This window comes from Pelecanus crispus, chromosome 3 (genome assembly GCF_030463565.1).
Source record: "Pelecanus crispus isolate bPelCri1 chromosome 3, bPelCri1.pri, whole genome shotgun sequence".
NCBI lineage: Eukaryota > Metazoa > Chordata > Aves > Pelecaniformes > Pelecanidae > Pelecanus > Pelecanus crispus.
The window spans coordinates 132,662,826-132,685,510 of record NC_134645.1 but is presented as its reverse complement, the minus strand read 5'-3'; the positions used below and the strand labels follow the sequence as shown (position 1 = coordinate 132,685,510).

At 45.7% G+C, this 22,685-nt stretch overlaps 1 protein-coding gene across 1 annotated transcript in view; it reads right to left on the bottom strand.

Annotated features, from left to right (window-relative positions):
• Positions 1-22,685, bottom strand: part of LOC104039232 (dystrobrevin beta) — a 105,033-nt gene that overhangs the window by 25,103 nt on the left and 57,245 nt on the right. The gene's annotated exons all lie outside the window — the stretch shown is intronic.

Below are 22,685 nucleotides of genomic sequence, written 5' to 3'. Positions count from 1 at the left end.
TTCTTTGGGTATCCAAAAGTCCAAAGAAGCAGCAAAAAACCCCAGAAATCGTGGTTAACAAGATGGTAAAAACCAATGGCACTGACACTGTGATCACAGAGAATTTATGTGCTTAGCCTCTTAAAATCTGACTTTTTCCTGTTTAAGAAAGGTGAAGAACATAAAGAGATAAAGATGTGTGTGGGTGGCAGCACATCTTCTTAAATATTTTTCCTTTAGATATATCGTTAACCCAGAACTCCAGGTTCTTGAATGCAACGGATCCGTGAGATAACTGATACGGACGAAAAGCACTAGTGGATTTAAATATCACAGCAAACGAGGGAGCAGGATGAGCTCTTCTTTAAGCACCTACTCGCAAAGCGCAGAAGTGAAGTTGCGCAGTTTTGGAGGATTTAAATTCGAGCTAGGTCTGCAAGAGTTCCCCTAGGAACCCTGCTAGTGTTTAGAAAGATTAGAAACCCCAGTTTTCTTCCACAAAGTGCACCATACCCAACACAAGATTACCGCTTGGACTTCAGGATGGTGAACAAAGACGAAATAATTGATGCTGGGGAAACATGTCCTTGTTCTGGGACCAGATTTTGACTTGATTACAGCACAGTATTTCAGTATTCAGCACACTGTTCTCTGAAGATACTTATTTTTAAAGGCAGCAGGCTGGATAACTTGAAATTGAGTCCCTGAAGAGTTGCTTGAAGAGTTTTTTGGCCTACTGATACCCATTTTTAATACATCTTGAAGTAACAGGGAAATTCCAGATGGTATATTAGCATCTTCCTGGATAATATTAAAAAGAAAAAGCAGAATGATTGGGTAGCTAAGGCCAGTTAGCCTAACGCTAAAACCAGGCAAAATAATAGAAAAAGCTGAAAGGAGATTATAATAACAAAAAATTAAAGGATTGTAACTGATGCCCATTAACAGGACCTTGAAGTGGCCGCTGCGGCAAAAGAGATCACAAAAGAGTACCGAGGGTGCCAATGGTGATGATACTGGAATACCTGAGCAAAATACTTTCAGAGACCACACTGTAAAGCAGAGTGAGGAGGAGAAGGAGCTCACAGGAAAAAAAGCCAAACAGAGGCATTAGTTGAAGACACATACCTTCCTAGGTTATCCAAAAGATAATTAACAGCTGACTTTCTCTACATGGGTAGATGCATTCACAGGATGAAAATACAGAACACCAGAGATGCTTAATCTAGCAAGGAAAGGTAAAATCAAAACCAGCTGAAGCCAGATACGTACATCCTGGAATGGAGACAACATGTTCTTCAACAACGTGTGATGCAGCAGTGGGATAACTTGCATTGCAAACCAATGGATCCTTTGTATCCTCATGTTTTCACAACAACATTAGAGACATTTCTGGCTCAACAACTTAATACAGAATGGAATTTTACTGGATTCAAACCCCGAATCAACCTGGTGAAATGTCCTACGATGAAAAGGACGACAAACTAGCTGGTCAAATGGTCACTCGCCTTCAGGCGTCTATGACCTGCTCAGACTAGTTTCCAAGATGGACATCATGACTTTTGGGCAAGAAACTCAAGTGACATGAAGGAATGTCCTGGTTTCAGCTGGGATAGAGTTAATGTTCTCCCTTGTAGCTGCCATAGTGAGGTGTTTTGGATTTAGTATAGAACAATGCTGGTAACCCCCTGATGGTGTGGCTGTTGCTGAGCAGTGCTGACACCAGTCAGGGGCACAAGGAGCTGGGAGGGGGCACAGCCAGGACTGTGCCAAAGGGCCATTCCATCCCATACGGTGTCATGCCCAGTATAGAAACTGGGGGGGTTGGCCGGGGGGCAGCGATCGCTGCTCGGGGACGGGCTGGGCATCAGGCGGCGGGTGGTGAGCAATTGCATCATGCATCACTTGTTTTGTATAGTCTTTTATCATCATTATTGTTATTATTAATTATTTTCTCTTCCTTTGCTGTCCTCTTAAGCTGTCTTTATCTCAACCCATGGGTTTTACTTTTTTTTTTCCGATTCTCTCCTCATCCCACCGGGCAGCGGGGGGAGGGCGAGCGAGCTGCTCTGTGGTGCTCAGTTGCTGACTGGGGTTAAACCACGGCAGGGAGCCTGCAAGGATCCATGCCAGTCTGAGAAGAAAGCCAAGAGGTAACACCATCAACCCTTCCCTAAGGAGCACTGCTGCACAGTACAGCCAGAGAGCCAAGGGTCTTCTGGATGGGGACGTCAGGGACCCCCGTGCACCGAAAAGCTGTGCCCGTCCTCCGCCTCCCTGGGGGTCTGCATAGCCCAGGGCCAGCTCTGGTACAGTGCAGCCGTGCAGGTGGTCACCCATCGTGGTGAGCATGGGCTTGGGGAGAGCCCAATGCGCAAGCAAACTCCACTCACGCATCTTCTATGTCACGTATTGCCTACCCTCTGATCCTTAGGAGCAGGTGTAGCAAATTAACCTAAGAGCACCATGAAATCTGTACGTGCAACGCAATTTTGACATTTCTGAATAGCTGAGAACCTTTGCTATGCAAATGGAAGACAAACGTACTCACGGAAAAGTGAAGTTCCTAGCCTTGGGGACTTTTTTGAACAAAAAAATCTTTTTCTACATTTAGACAGCACAAACTTGGAGGAGTGCGTAAAAAACAGCGGTAGGGGAACAGCAGTCTTCCCAGGGAATTGAAAAGTTTCAGTCACTTAAAAAGGCTGCTTTGAGCAAAAGCCACCTGCTTCATTGAAAAGATAAATGACAAAAATGCATTAACAGAATATTGTTACTTTCAAAAGAGAAAACGGTTTCTTACAGTACCATGCAATTACTGAAAAATCTGATTTCTCTGAGCTTGCAACTCGTGTGTTATTCAATAAAGCTTGAAGGAAGCCATCCAGAAAGGAGACTTCTCAAGTCAAAACTCTTCTTTTAGACGCAATAAACACCTACATATGCTTCATGGTTTGGATCAGGCTTTATCTGACCAGTCCTGATGACAGCATGAGATACTCCATACTTAAGAGCAATACATCTCTCCAGGAAGGCACGTTCCTCTTGATGCATGCAAGGTGCCCAACCACGAGAATGCTGTTCCTCCTTGGGCTATTTGTTATACCGCACTTATTTCCTATACTACTCACTACAGAGGAACAGTATGTTGAGTCAACGCATGTATTTGCCATAGGGTAAGAAGTCCAAATCTGGGCTCCCAGCCTCCCTGACACACTGCTCCTGCCCATCCTCGCTGCAGAAGGTGCAAGCCAAGCCCCACGGATGAGGAGCCAGCAGCGTGCTTCGCAGCAAAGGCCAACCACCTCCTGCGGCTGTGTTAGCAGTCAGCAGAGCCAGGGAAGGGAGCCGTCCTCCGTGCTCAGCACACGTGGTTGGAGCAACCTGCTCCAGCTGGACCTGCTCCGGGCAGGAGGCTGGACTGAGCACCTCCAGAGAACCCTCCCACCTACAGGAGAATCATCCAGAGGAGATCTTCAGAGCCAGCTCATGAGTGAGGAGGAAGGACCATTAGCTATTTGCAACAGGGATCGCCACTTGCCAGGAGGACTACGTAACTGCTACAAGTCACAAGGTGTAAACGCTCATAAAGAGACCCACAGTGGCCATCGGGTGAAGGAGGAGAACGGTAATTCTGGTTCCAAATTGAGCCCTTGAGACTTTACTGACGTATGCAAAGGAAAAAAGGTATAGCGTCGTCCCAAGGGGAGACTGATGTGGGCTGGCGATGGAAACAATTACTAACTGCATCTGAGAATTAATCATTAATTAATGATAAGGCTTTAGATGCTGAAAAGGGAGAAAACACTGGATGGATTTACAAGGTCGTTCATCTGTTGTTTAAATCTGCTGCTGTCATGTCAGAGAGGAAGTGTAAAAGCAACAGAGCACTCAAGGCTTTTGCAGGACCTTAAAAAATGTGGCTCAAGGTTTGAGTTTGTTGGCAAAAAGGAGAGGAAGCCAATGAAGACAGAATGTGGGCGAGGACAGAAAACTCGGGAAAAATATTTAAATTCTTCATGGCTTCCATCATTTCCTGGAACACTCTCCCAATATTTTATGCAGTCCTCAAGGACACTGGAGACTGTGCTTGGGAAGTTCTGTGTTGGTGACGAACACTGCCAAGGCAGGTGTTGCTGTAGCCTAATCTGCTGCCAAAATAGTGCAGTCCACACGCAGTTGTGCCATGGCAATGGCTGAAACAGGCTTGATTTAGAAATACAGGCTGTAGCCCCACATATAAGTTCCAGCGCTGGCCCTGAAACAGAGGCACTTAGGCCAGCACGAGCATGGAGCACATGAAGGCTATGCAATATGCTGCTTGCAGGGCAGGGACTAGGAGCTGCCTGGAATGTGAAAAAATAATGCATTATTCACGAGAGAGATGAGCACTCAGTCTGCAACCAACAGCGTTGACAAACTGCAGAGACTCTCCAGGAACTGATTTGGGAAGGTTACTATGCCTACTTGGGCTCAAACAGTCATGACATGAAATAATTAAATGTGACCCGCCTTCAGCTAGCTGTCCCTAGCTGAATCTGTGAACAGTCCTCAAGTCTTACCTTTTGTGGCTTTACGTGAAGCTTTATGCAATCAAAACAGCAAGAAGTTAATACTGGTGGAGTAGCCCCAGAGTTTCCATGCTGCTTTGCGTAACTAAAGCACAATCATCAATACCAGGGTATGGAGATGACTTCTACAGAGTCCACAAATGGTGACTAAGAAAAACCACGTGCTCCTCCGCTGTTCGCAAGAACTGTGCACCAAGTTTTTGCGTGTTCATCCACTCTTCCTTTGAAAAAACTTTTATGTGCCGGAAATCAAGAGAGAGATGAAAACTGCTTGTCAGTGGACTAAGAATAGAAACTATGCTGAGTGCTGGGGGAGGCAGGGCTTTTCGTGAAGTCTAGTTTCGCTTAGTGGGGCTGACCTCCCGAGGTCATGCTAGAGTCAACAGTGGGAGGGACAGCATCCTCCGGAAAGTGATTCAGAGCACGGTGCTGGTTCAGTCTCTCTGACTTGCTCTTCGGAGGACCACTGACTGCGAAGAGAGTCATGAACACCAGCTTCATCACCTAAAGTTAGCAGGTGGGAATACAGCTCGCGTTCTTCGAGAAGCACCGGCACGATGCTGTGAGAAATGTGGAAATTCCCAACTTCCACGGTCTCTGGTGGTTTCAGTGTTTGTGCTGAGCTGTGCCTGAAGTTGGATGCCGAACTTCCTCTGCGCCTCCTCACCCTAAACTTCTCCCAGTCTAAACACCTAAATCCGCAGAGAGTCACGCTCCGGGTCGTTTTCAGTTGTGAAAATGGGTATAGATGGCAAAATATTATTCCCCTCTTCCAGTTAAAATGAATTAGACATGCTCACAGTGCTCTTACCCCTGGGTAATGAGAATACAGTGAGGACCAACCTGCATTTCTCCAAGACGTGGACAGGGAATGGGCTGCACTGAGACCAAACTACAAATATTGGATAATATTTGGATAATATAATAAAATGAAAGGATAAAGGGCTATAAATTGCCAGATGCTGTGCATCAGTGCTAAGCTCCTTCTCCTGCAATGCCTCAGCGGTTCAACGGCCCGGGAACATCCCGCAGATCCTATGGGTGATGCTCCGGCAGTCCGGCACAAGGACTCGCCCTGAAGGCACGTGAGCAGGACCATGAATTGCTCCGTGCCAAGGAGCTCAGCAGGAAGAGGATCCTACAGCGTCCAGACACTGCCACTGAGATGGCCGAGGGCACTGAGCTCTTTTCCAGGCTCTTTTTGTTCTGTTCTGTTCCTAGAGAAAGATTTGGCCCTTTTCTCTCTGCTGTCCATTTCTTAACACTCCTCCTGAGAGACAAGTGTCAAACGTGGAGGTTACGTGTCACAAAAACATAAGGAAACCTCTCTGAGCTCCAACTCTCTCAGAAAACAGTACTGTTATGAAGAGAGTGACCATGACAAAAAAATGAACTAGCCTCAGACCCCACGTGTTCGGGTCTGCGCCGTGCCACTGAAGCCGATACCATCGGTTTCAGTCTTTGAGTGCGACGCTGCTCGAGTCTCTGCCTTCTCCTTCGAAACGAGACAAGTTTGCTAAATGCTGGTGATGTACACATACAGCTGATACACACAGCCAAAGCACTAAAAAGGAAGATTATTAGGCAGATGTATCTTTCACTGACCACAGACTAGCATAACAAATACAGTCATAACAAGGATACAGAAATGCCTATTTTTACTCTCAATAAACTTAAATCTAACCACTGAATAATAAAAAGCGTACAGAGTTTGGTTTCTGTGTCTAAACATTTTCTCTGAATAGCTGTAAAGTGGTTAAAATAGATGAAAAGATAAACGAAGTGTTGGATGAGAAGGGTACAATACAATGAGGAACACAGTTTAAGGAAAGCATATCTCATTGCTAATGTAACATTATGAATTTCTGTAGAAACTGATCAAAGTACACTTTTTAAACCCATTTCAGGAAGACTGTGATTATGAATAAATATTTATTTTGGGACTGAGAAAAATTGCTGTGCTATGATGAAATTTGTAGTTCTTTGGATAAATACATCTATGCTTTATGCAGAAAATGGAAGGCTTACGGTGCCCTTAACTAGTCATTTCCACACTCTTTGAAGCCACTGTCTTATAAATTTTCATAGGTAAGTAGCAGCTGGTTACTTAGCAACTTTCACTACTTTTCTGAAGTGTGCTACCTATAAAATTCTCAAGGATTTGTCATCCTTTTTTAAGACACTTGGCTCTTAAAAGAAGCAATAACAAATGCAGATCAGTTGTCTGTAAGGCTTGTCGTGCAAGGATGCTGCAAATACTTTACAAATGAATAACCTCATCCATTTGAGTAATCAAATGATGTGCGTGTGAAGTTACTCCTCGGTGTATGCCTCCACAGGCAATGGCCTACACAGAGACCAGAAAAGCGTAAGGAGATGACACAGGAAAGAGCCCGTGAAGCTGCTTAGTCACTGAGCCTGCAGTACGAACCTCATTTCTCCTCCTCCTCCCCGCTGCCCAGCAATACTAGTGATGCTCAGAGGCTTGGTAAGCGCAGCTGCGCTGGCCGCCCCACTTAGGGCAGGGAGCAGCCCCAAACGAAGACGAGAGGATGGTTACTGACCCACCGAAAGTGCCGCTTCGGGAGGCTGGCTCTCGGGGTGGGTGTTCAGGCACCTCTCGTGCACGAGATGGGAGGAATCTCCTCCTGGCATGGGGCAGGCGCCCACGTTAGCTGTGGGCTTCGAAAATGAGCAGTGGGAAGGATGCTCATGGGATTCACGCTGGTTCAACGCCCCCTGTGACGGCAGGATAAGCACCGGCTCCTTTCCTCTGAGCGTGTGGCAGCGTGAACCCCATGAACATGCTTTCCTGGACCGACAAAAACTAAACTGGGCTTACACCTTTAGTAACAGGTGAAAGATTTACAAGATCTAACAGAAATCTGAGGAAGCAGAATCCACTCTAGATGGACAGGAGAAGCGTCGGCTGCTACGTGAATTTGAGATTGAAGAACTGCTCTCCCCAAGTTTGCCGAGACCCGAACCAAGGATCGCATGTTTAGCAAAAGGCAGTAGGTTGCTCCATCACCTTACAGCTGCTGGAGGCATGTTTTTAAAAGCAAGCCCCTCGTGCCCTGGCGAAGCTCCTTTGATCTTTGGAAGGAGTGGCTCACGAGCTAATTAATAACACACGGACATGGGGTACGACACATCACGAGAGCCTCTGATGTGATGCTGTGGTCTTTCAGTGAGCTGCAAATAGCCACAAAAAGAAGGGAGGATAATCGGAAAGGCTTAGTCCTGTCACTGTAAGAGAGCAAGGCCCGAGGAACAGCCCGTGCAGCTTCTGTCCTCCCTCTCTGGACTGTGTTTTCTGATGCAAACCTCCCAGGTTGATCATCTAGCTGATGACACTAAGCACGATGTGTGCTTACCCTGTGCCCCGTGCACGGAACGTATACTGATGGCTGGGGTCAAATATAAGTGTCATGCTTCTAATAGGAAATTTCTTGCTAATTGACAGCAGTTGCCTTTAGGCCCTGTAGATTTTGTTCCCTATGATGATAACGTGATCTGCTCCTCATATTTTCCGGGAGCTTACATAGGAAAGTAAGAATAGGGCATACTCTGGCCATATCACTTCTGAGCTGGAGGACAGTAAGAAACAAAGCATTACCATCCTGAACCTGAGACAGAGGCACCTTTTTTTTGTGTCTTCTTGGGTCAAGCATCAGAAAAAACAGCGCTCTTTCTTCTTCAAAAGAAAAAAAACACTGGGAATAAAACCCGTCGTTAGCTCCTATCTACAGCAACAAGCATATGCTGTTTCGTAACACATTCATGTAAGAAGCATCACTTGAGAGAAGAAGGATCATGAGAAGCACAGACTGGCACACAAATGGATACAGAAGGCACAGGCAATGGCTTCTGCCCCTTCGTGTCTGATGCCACGGGCAGAGCAGTGAAGTTTCTTAAATTTCATGCTCCCTCATTCTCAGATGGTTCACAAAAAAGGCATCAGATTCACAGAGCTGTCAGCTGAGCAGCATGCACCGTGGCGGATGACACAGACTGATGATCTCTGCTGTATTTTGGGTTTTTCCCTGTGGGTAGAGCAGCAGTTGCCTACGATGCTGCGAGAGCGACGGCTGCCTTGGCTGAGCTGATGGCCCGCAGGCTTTGCAGCAGGGAGCTGAGATGTCAGGCAGGCAGTGCACAGCGCATGGCAGCACACACAGTCCACCCGATAAACAGCAGCTCCTTAAAGATCTAGGCTTTTTCCTTTATTCCTTTTTCTAGGGAAACCCAATGCTTGCAGCCTTGATGGTCTACATCAGCATTCCATGCTGCTCTTGGTTTCAGAAATGTCTCCTCCTGTCTGACCCAGCTGCCTTGATCGCTCCCTTGCATCCCTCATTACCACCTCAGAGTTTTAAGGGGAAGAGAATCACCCTGCTCCGGTTTAAATAAAAGCTGGGCTTGGCTGTTGTGGTCTGGCAGCTTGCAGATGGGGACGCAGCAGAACTTGGGCCTTTGTAGTCACCAGCCTTTAAAGCTGCCCTTCAGCAAATGGATTTCCCTGGGGTACTGACACATCCAGGGAGCGAGGATGGGGATAGGGTAAGATACACAAATCCTGGCAGACAGGCTTAGCTCCGATCTCCAACCATTTGAACGTGGGTGGCTTGAAGGCCAGTACAGCAGCATGGCTGAACGTCATCCACATTATCAAATGTCTCATGCGGTTTCACTGATGATGACCAGGGCCGCTATCAATAGAGTCTCTAAAACTCATGAATTCTTCTAACAATCTTCAGTCACCTGCTGTTTTTTAGGGCAGTACAGATCTGGGAAAGACTTTCTCGACATCAAGCCTGATCTCCTCTTATCACGTATAACCACATCAAGTAATTGTGCTATAAACCTATCCCGAGCTTTGGCAATGGCTCCCCTGGTAGGGAGGCTGGACCGATGGAGCTCAGAGCTCCCGTCTGTTTCCTCCCGATGGCCTTTGCCAAAGGCTACTCCTGCCGTCCAGGGAGACGTCGATCCCACGAGGCATCTCCTAATGTCACAGGTGACGGAGTGTCTGCGACCATTCTTGACAATGAAAGTAAGACTTTGGATCTGAAGCTGATGATGAAGATCCTTGATATCCTTGGTATCAAGATGATGAAGCTCTTGATATCAGGCAGTACCAGCAGAAGGAGATTCGGGGACCAGAGGTTTCCAGTCTCCTACACTGAGGAAGGGGGATGTGTAAAGGGATATCTGAAGATACAGGCTGGGCTGGAGTGAACCTGACTGTCAGCATCCAGCTCAAACAGGTCAAAGCCAGCTACTGAGGCTGTACATCAACGGGTGAGAGAGACTGCAGAAATCTTTGAGAGAAATAATTGGAGCTAAGAATTCGTCGATTTGATCTCACCAAGCAGGCACTACTGACCGAGGCTGCCACGACTGCTCCGACTGCGTGGAGACAGGGCGTACCTAACATCTGGATGCGCAGCAATGTTCGGCAGAGTCCAACATTGACACGCATGAGTGCCAAGAGCATTCATAATGGCGTAACCCAACTTACAAGATGTAGATCTCCTGGAATTCTGTATTTTATTTAATCTGATGAACTCATTAATGTTGTCAGAAACACAGGATTAAACTGCCAATGATCTGGAGAACTGAGGCTGCTAGAAGCAAACATGTAATGTTTTCAAATGAGTACAGACGACGGGGTTTGACTGTACCACAGATGCGCTGTTGCTTTTATTTTTTTCAGTCCCAGGAGGCTACTGGAATTCAGATCTTCCTTAAAGCAAGCACCCCCCTCACCTCCACTTGGTGAATTTATTTCAACAGAGAAAGGTTCAGAGAAAAGAAAATTAATATTCATGTGAGCAGGGTTTTTCCCAAACTACATTAGTTAAAATACCGAGATTTTTCTATTTCTCTGCTGTTTTAATTCTTTGTGGATTTAAGCACATCTGCTTTAGGCTTGCAAAATTGTAGGGATATTTACAGTAGTCAGACTAAATCACAAATAAAATACAAGCATTTCTCTCTAAACCCAATTTGGATTACATGATGATTTTAGTAGTTAGAACAACTTTCATTTCACTTTGATAAATAAAACCCCCAAGAGGTTTCAGTTTGAAAGCATCATGAAAGGCCAAATCTACAGCTGGAACAGATATTTCGTACAATCAGGCTCTTAGGTAAGACTATTTTGATCTAGCACTACGGATAAATTGATTCCAGGTATGGTTTTTTTTTTTTCATTTCTCTAGTGCAGTGTAATATTTACACCAGTGTTTGACTATGTGAAGTATTTTGATTTTTTTTGATAGCTAGGTTGTAAATACGTGTTGTTGCAGTGCAGTAGCCATCACTGTGCAAAAGGAAACTATCACTATAATGGTTAACATAACATCTGAGTAAGCAAATACTGAACCTCATCGTTTCCAAAGTCCTGAATTCATAATATTTCTTTAATACTAAACAGCACTGCATCTGTATTTTCTACGTTTCTTTATCTTACTTCTAGCATGCTTCAAATAGCTATAACTACAAAAAAAAAAAAAATCAGTAAAGCAAAACACACAGGTCAAAGGTTTTACCCTTTCAGGAGCACCACAAATGGTCCCATTTGGCAGCCGGCGCCACGGCCAGCAGGGAGGATGCCCGGCCACCTTCCAGCCAACCTACGAACAAGCTAGAGCAAGCTGTGCAAAGACCTCCTCTCAGCTGCTTGACCTGGGATGCTTTTCAAGGATAACTGAATCAACGCCAATGTGACAACAGCAAGGTAGACGCCAAAGTGCAAATCCTTTCTACAGGCTCAAAACCAGGCTCGCTGGCACGCAGCTCACTGGGGTACGTTATTAAGTTGGACGTCAGTGACGCAAACGCTGGTTTGAGATAGCGCACTGTGTTGACAACTATGGGGTTGTGTCTTCTCATAGCTCTTTCATTTGCTCAAAGTCGGAGTGCAAAAGTGTATTTGTGGGCTGGGGAAATAAAGAACAAATTGGAGAGAGGCCAATAACCCAGAAGAAACTACCATCTTCAAAAAGATAAAAGTTTACAACACAGTTAGTAAAAGAGTGATTTATGCTCAAAGGGATGATTTTGTTGTATCAGACCATACCTAAACCCTCGTGCTGCATATAACATGCTTTAACAAGATGTTCCAGGACTCCCTTTGAAAAAGACAACCCTTATAAAGAGACGAGGTGGAAAAAGGGATAGCTCCTTACAAAGGAAAGGGCCAAAATGGAGCAATAAAGTCTGTGTAACAGATGATGAAATGAGCCCCAAATTGCTGCCATCTGTTAGCAACCTTTGCCCAGTGAAATGAATTTCATGTGAGGTCAAGAAATCCCAAACTGCCATTTCCTCATTACTATTAATAAGGGCCAGGTGCCATATAAACCAACACTGGATCCAGATGTCCTTCATGTGGCTTTGATTACCCTTCTAGGCTTGGATAATGATAGGAGGGAAAGTATTACAGATGCACACACAGAAACACGTTTAATATTAATTTCTCTGCAATCGAATTACTGGGCATTAATGGCATTATACACCTACCGCCCTACTGAATGTCTGCAGGTCACCTATGTGGATGGCACTCCTGCAAGGTGTAGAGCAGGCAGTCCTTCAGGATAAAGTTACAGCGCCTGCAGTTGCAACATGGGCTTCTGCCATATTTTCCATGATTGTGTATGAGAAGCAATCCTTTCTACAAGTGACAGCCAAGATACAGGCAACAGCTCTCATTTGAATTTCATCAACATCTTGTTGGATAGTCTTGAATGTCTAAAAAAGTATTGGTTTTCCCTGTCTCTGAAATGGACACACTCAACTGAATACAGAAAGATGTGGAAATGTATGGTTATGTAGTTTGGTTCAGATTAAAACGCTGTGGAAAAACTCAGCATTGTAGTGAGGTGGGTGTTGGTCTCTTCTCCCAAGTTGGTAATGATAGGACAAGAGGAAATGGGCTCAAGCTGTGCCAGGGGAGGTTTAGGTTGGATATTGGGAGAAATTTCTTCATGGAAAGAGTGGCCAAGCATTGGAACAGGCTGCCCAGAGAGGTGGGGGAGTCCCCAGCCCTAGAATAGTTCAAAAAACGGGCAGAGGTGGCACTTGGGGCCATGGTTTAGTGGGCATGGGGGTGTTGGGTTGATGATTGGACTGATGATCTTAGAGGGCCTTTCCAATCTTAATGACTCCTAGTTTTTACTTTCATTATAAATGATCCAGCCACCAAGCCAGGAGGCCTGGGGTTGCTACTCTCCCCTTAACTGGTTTAGTGGTGGACCTGGCAGTGTTGGGTTAATGGTTGGACTGGGTGATCTTAAAGGTCTTTTCCAACCTAAACGATTCTATGATTCTATGATTCTATATCCACTATTTATGACATCAGTCGGTTGTATTTGGGTGCCAACCCAGTGCTATGGCACAGTAGAAGGAATTAGTAGTTGCAGAGAATTAAGCATTATGCTGGATTGCATCCTGAAGGTGGGGTGTGCATGCACTGTCTGCACTTACTTAAGCTTATTTACATACTGGAGAAGGTCCTTGACTACAAAGTGAAGAAAAAATTGTTTTAGAAGAGTCAGCATGGCTATGACATTCAGCAGGGAAGTAATAAATACTTCACATCATGGACTCTATAGGGTAATCATTTAACCAGTTACAACCCATGCTCAAAGTCAATACGGTAAAATAAATTGTTCCAGAATTCTGTCTTCTAGCTTTCAGTCTTGCCAAACTCATCACCAGCATCACATTTCTTAGGGACTTAAACAAACATCAAGTGAAATTATATCTTGCCAAAACAAATGCAAATCCTTGTCGTACATCTCTCCAGTCATCTTAATGACATCTCCACAACAGAAACACAACATTTATAGGCTCATGAATATCTGTCCCAAAATGTGGCAACAAATGCTTTGGTGGAAACATCTCTGTGAAATGGAAAATACCACCAACACACAACAGTGAATTCTCATGAACAAGTGAGAAAGGACAGAAACACCCATGTAGTGGGAGAATATCTTCAACAAAAAAAACCCCACAACCTTGCATATGAGATCTTTAATAGTGACCGATAAAATATTCCTACAGGATAAGCCTAAGCACTGAATTCATGGTTCTAAATAATCACCGACTCTGGAGGGACATTGCTTGCCAGCCTTTATAACCTTCTTTCTGCTCTGCCGTTACACAAACTATCCTTTCCTCTTACTGCTCCAAAGGGCACCGTACCTTACCATGTCCCTGCTGCTACGCCTTCCCTGATCCACAGGTGCTCACTATCCATTTTCTGCCACGGAGTCGAAATGATTGCCACAGAAAGATCAGTCTCAGGAATGGCACTCAGCCTCTTCCAGTTTGGATCGGTATTTCTCAAAGGTCAATGAAGGTGTAGTTACAAGAGCTTCTGGCTTCACCTTTTTTCTACGAATGCTGTTTTTAAGTAGGACAATTTCAGTGCTCTGATTTGTACCGTGGCCCCTCAAAAACTGCACGAATGTAATTGCTGGAGCGGTGAATACTGGCACAGGAAAAGGAACGTTTCAGGCTGGCTTTGCTGTCAAAGACAGCTTATTGTAAAGCTGAACCCTGGGCATCTGACATCTGCGTATTTGAAACATATTACTGAACTGCCAAGAAGCAAAATTTCTCATATAAGTTACTTGTAGAATAAAGCCGTCGTTAGTACACCCGAAACCAACAGCCCACGCTCAGATACCTCTCAGACACTATTCTTACTCTGCGGTCTCTGGGGCATCGTCCAGACTACAGCTTCTTCACGTCAAAGGTGCAGAGACAGCTCAGATCTGGTGGCGGTTATCAGCTCGAGCACTGTTCCCATGCACCTCTACACCCAAGGTAAATTTAGGCTTGAAGACACGATGCTCTTGGGTGCTGACTACTGCTTTGGCACGGCATGGTGACCCCGTCAATGGATGCTGTTGGATTCGCTTTGGCTGAGTCCAGCCTGGGCACCCCGGTGCTGAGCTCCCAGTATCAGGTGCTGCGCGATGGCACTTGCGGTTCTGCAGCGAGCAGCTGCGGTCTAACGGGATTATTAGTCCCAGCAGGTCAGACCCAAGATAAGTCTGAGCACAGCCATAGTTTCTGCAGCGGTTCCGCCGATATCCGCATTTATTTGCTGGGGCGCATCGTGATGCCTGAGCTGTCTCTGTGCTCCTGTGCTACGCTGGTGCTAAAGGGGCCCCTGAGACCCCGGGCTCGCCGGGGAGTGTGGGAGCACCCCACCGGATCCTGGAGCCGGCAGGACGGGCGCTGGACCCGCATTAGGGAGGTTGGCACAGTGCTCGGACACGATGCTGCCTCCACACCACCTCCCCACTGCAAGACCTGGGTTCTTCTGGTGCCTGGGGCACCCCAGGGTCCGCTGCAGAACTAAGGGACAACTGGCTGTCTTTAGCCGTCCTGAAGAAACCTACAAAACAGGCGCTACGTTATATATTACACACAGCTTTCACACACTTTCCTACATACAACCTCCCTCCAAAGCTGTGCCCCTCGCCCCCACTCCCCAGGGCAGAGGGTGTCTTGGGATGGGATGGCCCTACAATTTCTGCAACGACCCAGGAGCCTGCAGGTAGGAACTGCAACCAAAGCGGTGCGGGAACCAGCCCGTGAAATGCACCTCAACACCTCCCCTTCCACTACACAGCTGGCAGCACGGCCACCGAATGGCAGAGCTGCCACGTCCAGGGGTGTACGACGTCCTTTCTCAAAGCAAGGACGCTCCTCTCCTGCAGCCGCGGTGTTTCAGATTTATTAACATCAAAACGGGACATCAGAAGGAGAGGGAGAATACTCTGAATACAGAAATAAGCACTCGGGGCTCTTGGAGCCCCTCTGAGCACATGTGGCACATGACCAAGCCTTGACTTCCCTTCTAACCGCCCACGATAAATCTATAGGAACTGCTGCGTGTGAGTACTGCGCGTCCTGGTGTCAACGCTCTAACAGTGTTTCGGTTCTAATCCTTTTTTCACCAATAGCATGCATTAAAACAAACAAGTATGCAAATAAACAGAAACCTCTAGAAGATACAAATTGAAAAATTTTCATGCTGGGCAGCTTCTTGACAGAGGATCTGTTTAGAAAATAAACCCAACCCCTTCAGCTGGGTTTGAAGTACATTAGAACAAATACGCATATTTTTCCCCCAAGTCAAAAGCAAGTGTAGCCGCAATGCTTTTGCGCAGAGCTTTGTTAAAAATGGTAGCGGCTTAAAAGTTGGAACTTGGCACACGTGTCTTTCTCAGCGAAGGCAAGACTTGGAAGACAAGCAACTGAACAAACTCCTGCCTGTTTCTAGCTGTGCAATCCAAAACGTGATTAAGTACAGAGGAATGCGATTCAGGGAAGGCATGAATGGAGCTGGACTCTGCAGAAACTGTTCTGCCTTATGGCTGTTACCTCTTCGTGGGACAGCGGGAGCACAGGAAAAACCACACTTCTCCCTGACAACTTTCTCACTGCTATTTTGGAAAATATCTCTGGTTACTACTATTCAGGATGAAAAACATCTAAGTACTCTCTACTGTTTCAGTTTGTGTTTGACAGCACTTACTCCCTTGTGCTGTTTGTGTGCCCTCCAGGATGGGACGGAACGACCAGATCCCCTCTGGACGGACAGCAACAGGCCATCAAGCCCCCAGTCGAGCGTCAGGAGAGGCTCCTGCACCTCTTCATTGCTCCCCTCCAGCTGCAGGTTTGTGCAAAGCCACCAGACCCAACCACTGCAGGGCTGCGTTTATTCCGGAAGGCTCTGGCAAACTGCTGCAGTGTTTGTCCTCTGCAGTCCACTAGACCCAGCATTAGAAAGGCAAGCAGCAACCCACCTTCCTCTGCTGCGGACCGAGCCATGCTCAATCCTCTTAGCTCTGCCCGCCGAGCTTAGCACAGGTGGCAGAAGGCAGCAGGGGAGGGCTGTGTGCGCCCGGAGAAACTCGCCAATGCTCCGCTGGTGTGGGGAGAGGGATTTTCTTTCTCTTCAGACAGAAACCGGGTCTTCTGCAGACATCAGCTCCACACCTCGGTCTACGTTTCATCGCATTCAACCCATCGCGATAGGAAGCACCGCCACATTATTCAGGGATTTGTCTCTTACCTGACACTCAACCACCACAGGACAGCGTGATCCATCAGAGCAAAGAGACTTCCAAGAAAGTAATCCTGATGCCTATCCATGGCTATTCCCTGCCAAGCCTTCCTCCTCATATCCAAAAAAGTCATCTGCTAGGGACAGTGCTGCCAACTAAAGAGCAGGGTAAGGTCTTCTTCACCTCCAACACCTGATGTCAGCACAGACCCAGCCTTCCTTTCTGAAATGTCTACTGACAGATAAACTCCATAGGTATGGAGGTCTGGTTCCCTACACAACTTTAGATCTTTAACGCCTAATTGGCTCTTTCAGGAGCCTTTCTAGGTTTGATATCATAGAATCATAGAATCGTTTAGGTTGGAAAAGACCTTTAAGATCATCAAGCTCAACCATTAACCCAACACTACCAACCTCCATGAGGTCCATGAACATGGGTCTCACTGAGGAGGCACCAACTCAAAGCTTATTCTAAAGCTATGTCTGTCTATATCAGTGAGTTGAACCATACCCAGGAGTGTTTCTGGCACTGGAACAAGCTAATTTACAGTATCTAGGTGTTAGAATGCTCCTGGCATGGTTGTGACACATTTCAGCTAGCACATTCCCCGGCAGTTCCCAGGCACACTGTTCCCAACACTGCATGCAGCCACCAGGTCTTGGAGGCTAAGCAAATCTGCTAGCACGGAGGCAGGCATCTTCATGCCAGTTGCCCTCAGTGTCAGAATTTTTCCACATGCATTTACTAGCACAGACAGAGCCTGCATGCTACAAAACTTGTCACCTTAGCCAGAGAAGGCGTTTAAGGCTGCCGGCGTGGTAGGTAACCAGATTTGGTCCTTTCCTTAAATTTATCCCAAATAGGCAGTTTTGTCTTATTTTATATTATGCTACTTGGGCTGTCCACTCTTACCCTCCAGAAGGTGGTCTTCCACTTTTTTCAGAAAAGTTTTTCAGTTATGAGTATAAATGAATGTCATTCAAGCAAGTTGGGTCATGTTAGCTATATAGCTGGCAGATGTAATCCATCAATGCTGAGAGTTTCCTAATCACCCACAGTGTCCAAAGGCACACCCTGCAGATGAACGAGGCCATGCAGTATAGGAAGCGGACTTGCAGTGTTGAGGCATTAGGAGGATTCCTATTCTTCGTATTTTTGTTAAAATGCATCAGTATGTGATGGTGGGAATCACCCAGACACGCATCAATGATCCACTCCAGAGAGGTGTACAGGACCTCTGGCTGATGCAAAAATGGATGCAGAACTGAACTGCAGTCTCAGATTCGGATATCAACATGATGAGACTTCTTCAGCTGTTACAGGGCTCTTCAAGGTTGGGAAATCCCCACTCACAGGTTTCTGCATCTCTTGGGAAGGGATGCACGTATCATCCTAGCTTGCTGTCTGGGCTCAGCTTTGCTCCAGCTGTTGGTTAAGAATGTTCACCTCATTACAGGTATGGCCGCTGCTGCCCTTGCACTTCTCAAGCTGACTGAAAGGTATCAGCTATATACTCTGAATCTGAACGATGGGAGGAAAATGGGAACTCCTGACGCCCTCTCCATGGGGTTAAGCAGCAGCCCTCCCACAATTTCCATGACTTCATGAGGATTGTTGGGTGAAAGCATGTCCACTTTTTCTGATTGGTAACATAAACTTGAAATTCATGAGCCCAATCTGCTCTGCTACGTCATATGGTTCCCACCATCTTCTGAAAGGAAAAGATTTCCATTCCAGTGTTTAAACACTCCCATGTGAGCTCCTCTGCTGTGAAGCCATTTCTGTGCCTGTTTGGCATTAGAGAAGTTCTCTTGTGTCGGAGTATGAGGGCTTGATGCTCTTCTGGATTTGTTATATGAATTGTATGTACTACATGCCAAAGACATCATGCACGTGATGTACATCTTTGTGAATTCCTTTAACGTTCTTCTGAATATTGAACAGTACAGCTCCAATGGCTGTTCATTTGACTATAAAACAAAGAGGTTTTAATATTTAGCAGATTATTTAAGCCTCTCACCAGCTGTGACATGAAAATGGTCCTGTTGTAAATTAGGATCTACGCTGGCAAAGATCTTTATTAGCTGGGACACAACAGTCTTAGCAGTAGTAGAGAATAGTGTGGTGGACTATGAATACCATGTGGCTTAATACTCCATTACTGGAATAATATGTCTACACAATGCGCTGTTACTCAAGGGTGTGACCAGGACTGTCCCCATCAATTCCAAGGGGCAGTCCTGCAAAGGGAAAGACAGTACAGAAACTTCCAAAATCTTGATAGGAGATCAGCTCTGAACATGGGACACAGAAGTTATCGGACTTTCCTGTAAATGCCAGGATGAGAAATAGTGGCTCTCTCCTGATACAAATTCCTTACAGCTTGCCATGATTTTCTGACCAAGACTGGCCAAGAGACACAGTAGCTTCTAGGCCTTCTGAGGACATTTTTGTGACTGGAGTTGGGTCTCTCAGATGTCACTGTGCTCACCTAGTCGTTTGCTGGAGATGAAAGTCAGCTATCACAGTTTTCTGTAGGCACTTGGTGGTAACCTCAGCAGCCAAGTAACTTCTCATTACCCTCCCAGGAGCAGCAAAGATCTCTACTGAATGCTTAGACGTGCAATCATTCTGGCTGCAAATCCATGAACAAACTGCCCCCCCAGGTTAAGTGTCTTGCTGCACTGGGTGGAATGCTAGCTCATGACAGTCAAGCCACTCAAAATGGCCATGCTAACCTGGACACCTTCAGCCCCTGGAAGACAGCGTATGTTGTCTCAGTTAAATGCAGAATGAATGAGATGGCTTTTTGGTCAGGAAGCCTTTTTTGCTTGCCAAGCAACTTGCTTGAACATAGTCAAGAAAGCTGATCCTCTTTGACCCATCTCTGTACATCTCACTAGCAATATGGAGAAGGCAGAATGGGACTTGCAGCCTTAGCAGTGAAGGGAAATCAGAAATTCTTAACGGGGATGCTGATGCTACTGCCCTTGATGTGCTGCCAGCCCTGAATCAGTGATTGATATTCTGCCTGTTATTTACCTTAACCCTTCATGTAAAATTCATGTTGCCACCACATAATCAATCCATCTTGTCAAGGGTTGAGAGGATCATCACATGTGTAGAGGGAAGACACGACACTAGAGCCACCAAAACTGGTTCTCAAGGTTCTCAAGAACAAAGGGGTGTTTGACAATATTTTTAAAGTTCTTCAGTTGGCTGTGTTTCTTTAACTGCAACAGACACTTAGCCCTTTATTCAAGTATTTCTGTTATTAGAGTACATGGATGACCATGAAGTCCTCAAGACATTTGGAAGCCAGTGTATGGTCCAATGAGTTCTTCTGGACTTCAAGCTGGAGATACATCATTACTTCCCTTCCAGAATAGTGCAGATACCAATACAGTGTGTGATGTGTAGGGTTGTTATCAGTCACATGAAGTCCAGCGGGAGGCCAATTACTGGTGGTGTGCCTCAAGGTTTGATACTGGAGCCGGTACTGTTTAACATCTTCAGTAATGACCTAGATGATAGGACAGCATGCACCCTCAACAAGTCTGCAGCCAATGTAAAGTTGGGAGGAGTGGTTGATACACCAGATGGTTGTGCTGCCATTCAGAGGGATCTTGAAACACTGGAGAAATGTGCAGATAGGGACCTCATCAAGTTCAACACAGGGTGGAAAGTCCTGCTCCTGGGAAGGAATAACCCTGTGCATCAAGTGCACTCTGGGGGCTGACTGGCTGGAAAGCAGCTTGGCAGAAAAAGATGTTAGGGTCCTGCGGAGAAGTTGAACATGAGCCAGCAATGTACCCTTCCAGCAAAGAAAGTCAACAGCATCCTGGGCCGTGTTGGGAAGAGCGTTGGCAGCAGGTCGAGGGAGGTGATCCTTCCCCTCAACTCAGCACTGGTGAGGCTGCATCTGGAGTGTTGGATCCAGGTCTGGCCAACCCGGTACAAGGAAGACTTGGAGCAAGACTGGAGCAAGTCCAAGGAAGAGCCAAAAAGATGATTAAGGAACCAGTGTATCTACCATATGAGGAGAGGCTGAAGGGCCTGGGACTGTTTAGCTTCAAGATGAGGAGGCTCAGGGGGATCTTACCAATGCATACAAAGCCCTAGTGGAAGAGAGTAAAGAAAGAGAGCTAGACCCTTCTCTGTGGCATTCAGTGAAAGCACCAGAGGCAATGGAATGGAAATATAGGCACAAATGGAAATATAGGAAATTCTGTTTAAAAATAAAGAAAGAACTTTCTTAGGGAGAGGGTGGTGAAGCACTAGAACCAGTTGCCCATTGAGGTGGTGGAGTCTCCGTCTTTGGAGATACTCAAAACCTGATGGGACAAGTTCCTGAGAAGCCTGCTCTAGTTGACCCTGCTTTGACCATGGGGGTGTGGGCTAGATGGTCTCCAGAGCTGCCTTCCCACCTCAGCTATTCTGTGACTTCTGTGACTGTGTGTTTCTCAGCCAAGTGGGGCATTGTATCCTGGGACTTCCAGCTTTTTCAGGCTGCACCTTTATAGTTAAGAGGAGAGCAATTTCAAGCTACTTCAGTCCATGCAAATATAAGGATGTAAAGTTTCAATTCTTACAGATCAGTAATGCGTCCTTTGGTTGGTCAAACTTTGCCTCTTGAGTTTCAAACACTTTTTGGCTCATTCAACAGGGACTCCAACAGAATGGGACCGGGCAGTAAAACAATGCATTGATGTTATTTTAGCAGTCAATTTTGGTTCTCTTCTCCTCCTACTAACAGTATTCCAGGGAAAGAAGGGAGGTAAAATTGGGCAAATTCTTCCTTTGATCTCATATTTACCCTTTTTCTTTACCCATAATCAAGTTGAACATCACAGCAGAGGAGAAACGAGCTAACATAATGCTGCTTTTCCACGCAGATGATTATTCCTAGCAATGATGCTGGGTAGGAGAATGATACATGATACAGCATTCCACTTGCACAATTAGAAGTTGGAGGACAGGGATGGTGGTGTCTTGGTTGTTTTCCTTCCTCCAGGAAATTCCTTGAAGGTCACTGCCACACGCTGCCATCTGGTCCCTTCACTAAGCCAAGGAATTTCTGCAAGGTGCCTTAGCAAACCCAGGGATAAATCTTCACTGGCAGCACCAACTAAAGATGAACTGAGCTCCAACAGAAGATGCACACTTACCACCATCTTCTTTTGAAATTGATGACAGAACTTTAATAAAAGGCCATCCAGGAGTCACCAACAGCCACTTTCAGCACATGTAGCACTGAAGTGTTTTCAGCAATAGAAGTTACCCAGAAATATATATTTCCTTACAAAAAATTAGTCACCAGAATTTCCAATTCATGTATCCAATATCCAATTCGGGTATCTGACACACAACATGTAAAAAAAAAAAAACCCAACAATGGGAAACACAGGATTCACCTTCATTAAAGCTTTGTGTATAAAGAAAACCATGTTCAAAAATCCTGAAAATTCATTCTGCTGGAGAGAAGACATTGAACATCTGGCTATTTCCGAGAAAAGCAAAAGGGCTCCCTCTGGAGTGGATTCCGAAATTAACACAGGATTCAGATTTTAATAGGTGAGCAGAGAAAATGAAAATCAGTAACAAAGCAAATGCATTCTTGTCTCTTGTTAGTTTACTCATCCTGTTTACAATGAGCATACTGGGACTAATTCAAGGAGACTATATCATGACTGAATGATATGGATCCATGCCCAGAATATTAAGTCATTAATTAGTTTTCATGCATGGACTTGTATGTGGCAAGGAGGCAAATTAAAGGATTCCTGAAGAGACAAGAAAGCTTTCTTAGCATGTAAAATACTCCAAAGAATCGCCAACAAAATAAATTACGAAGCCAGCTGAGAATCCACATTTTCAACCCTGGATGGTCATGCACAATTCTATAAAAACCTAATGAACACAGCCATCGGTTTTGTACCCGTGGCAATAAACTTAATTTGAAAGGGAGAGAGGAATAACTTTAAGGACATATACAAAAACATGCTCTGCTGGAAACTGATGAAGGCTGCTTTCAAATTTA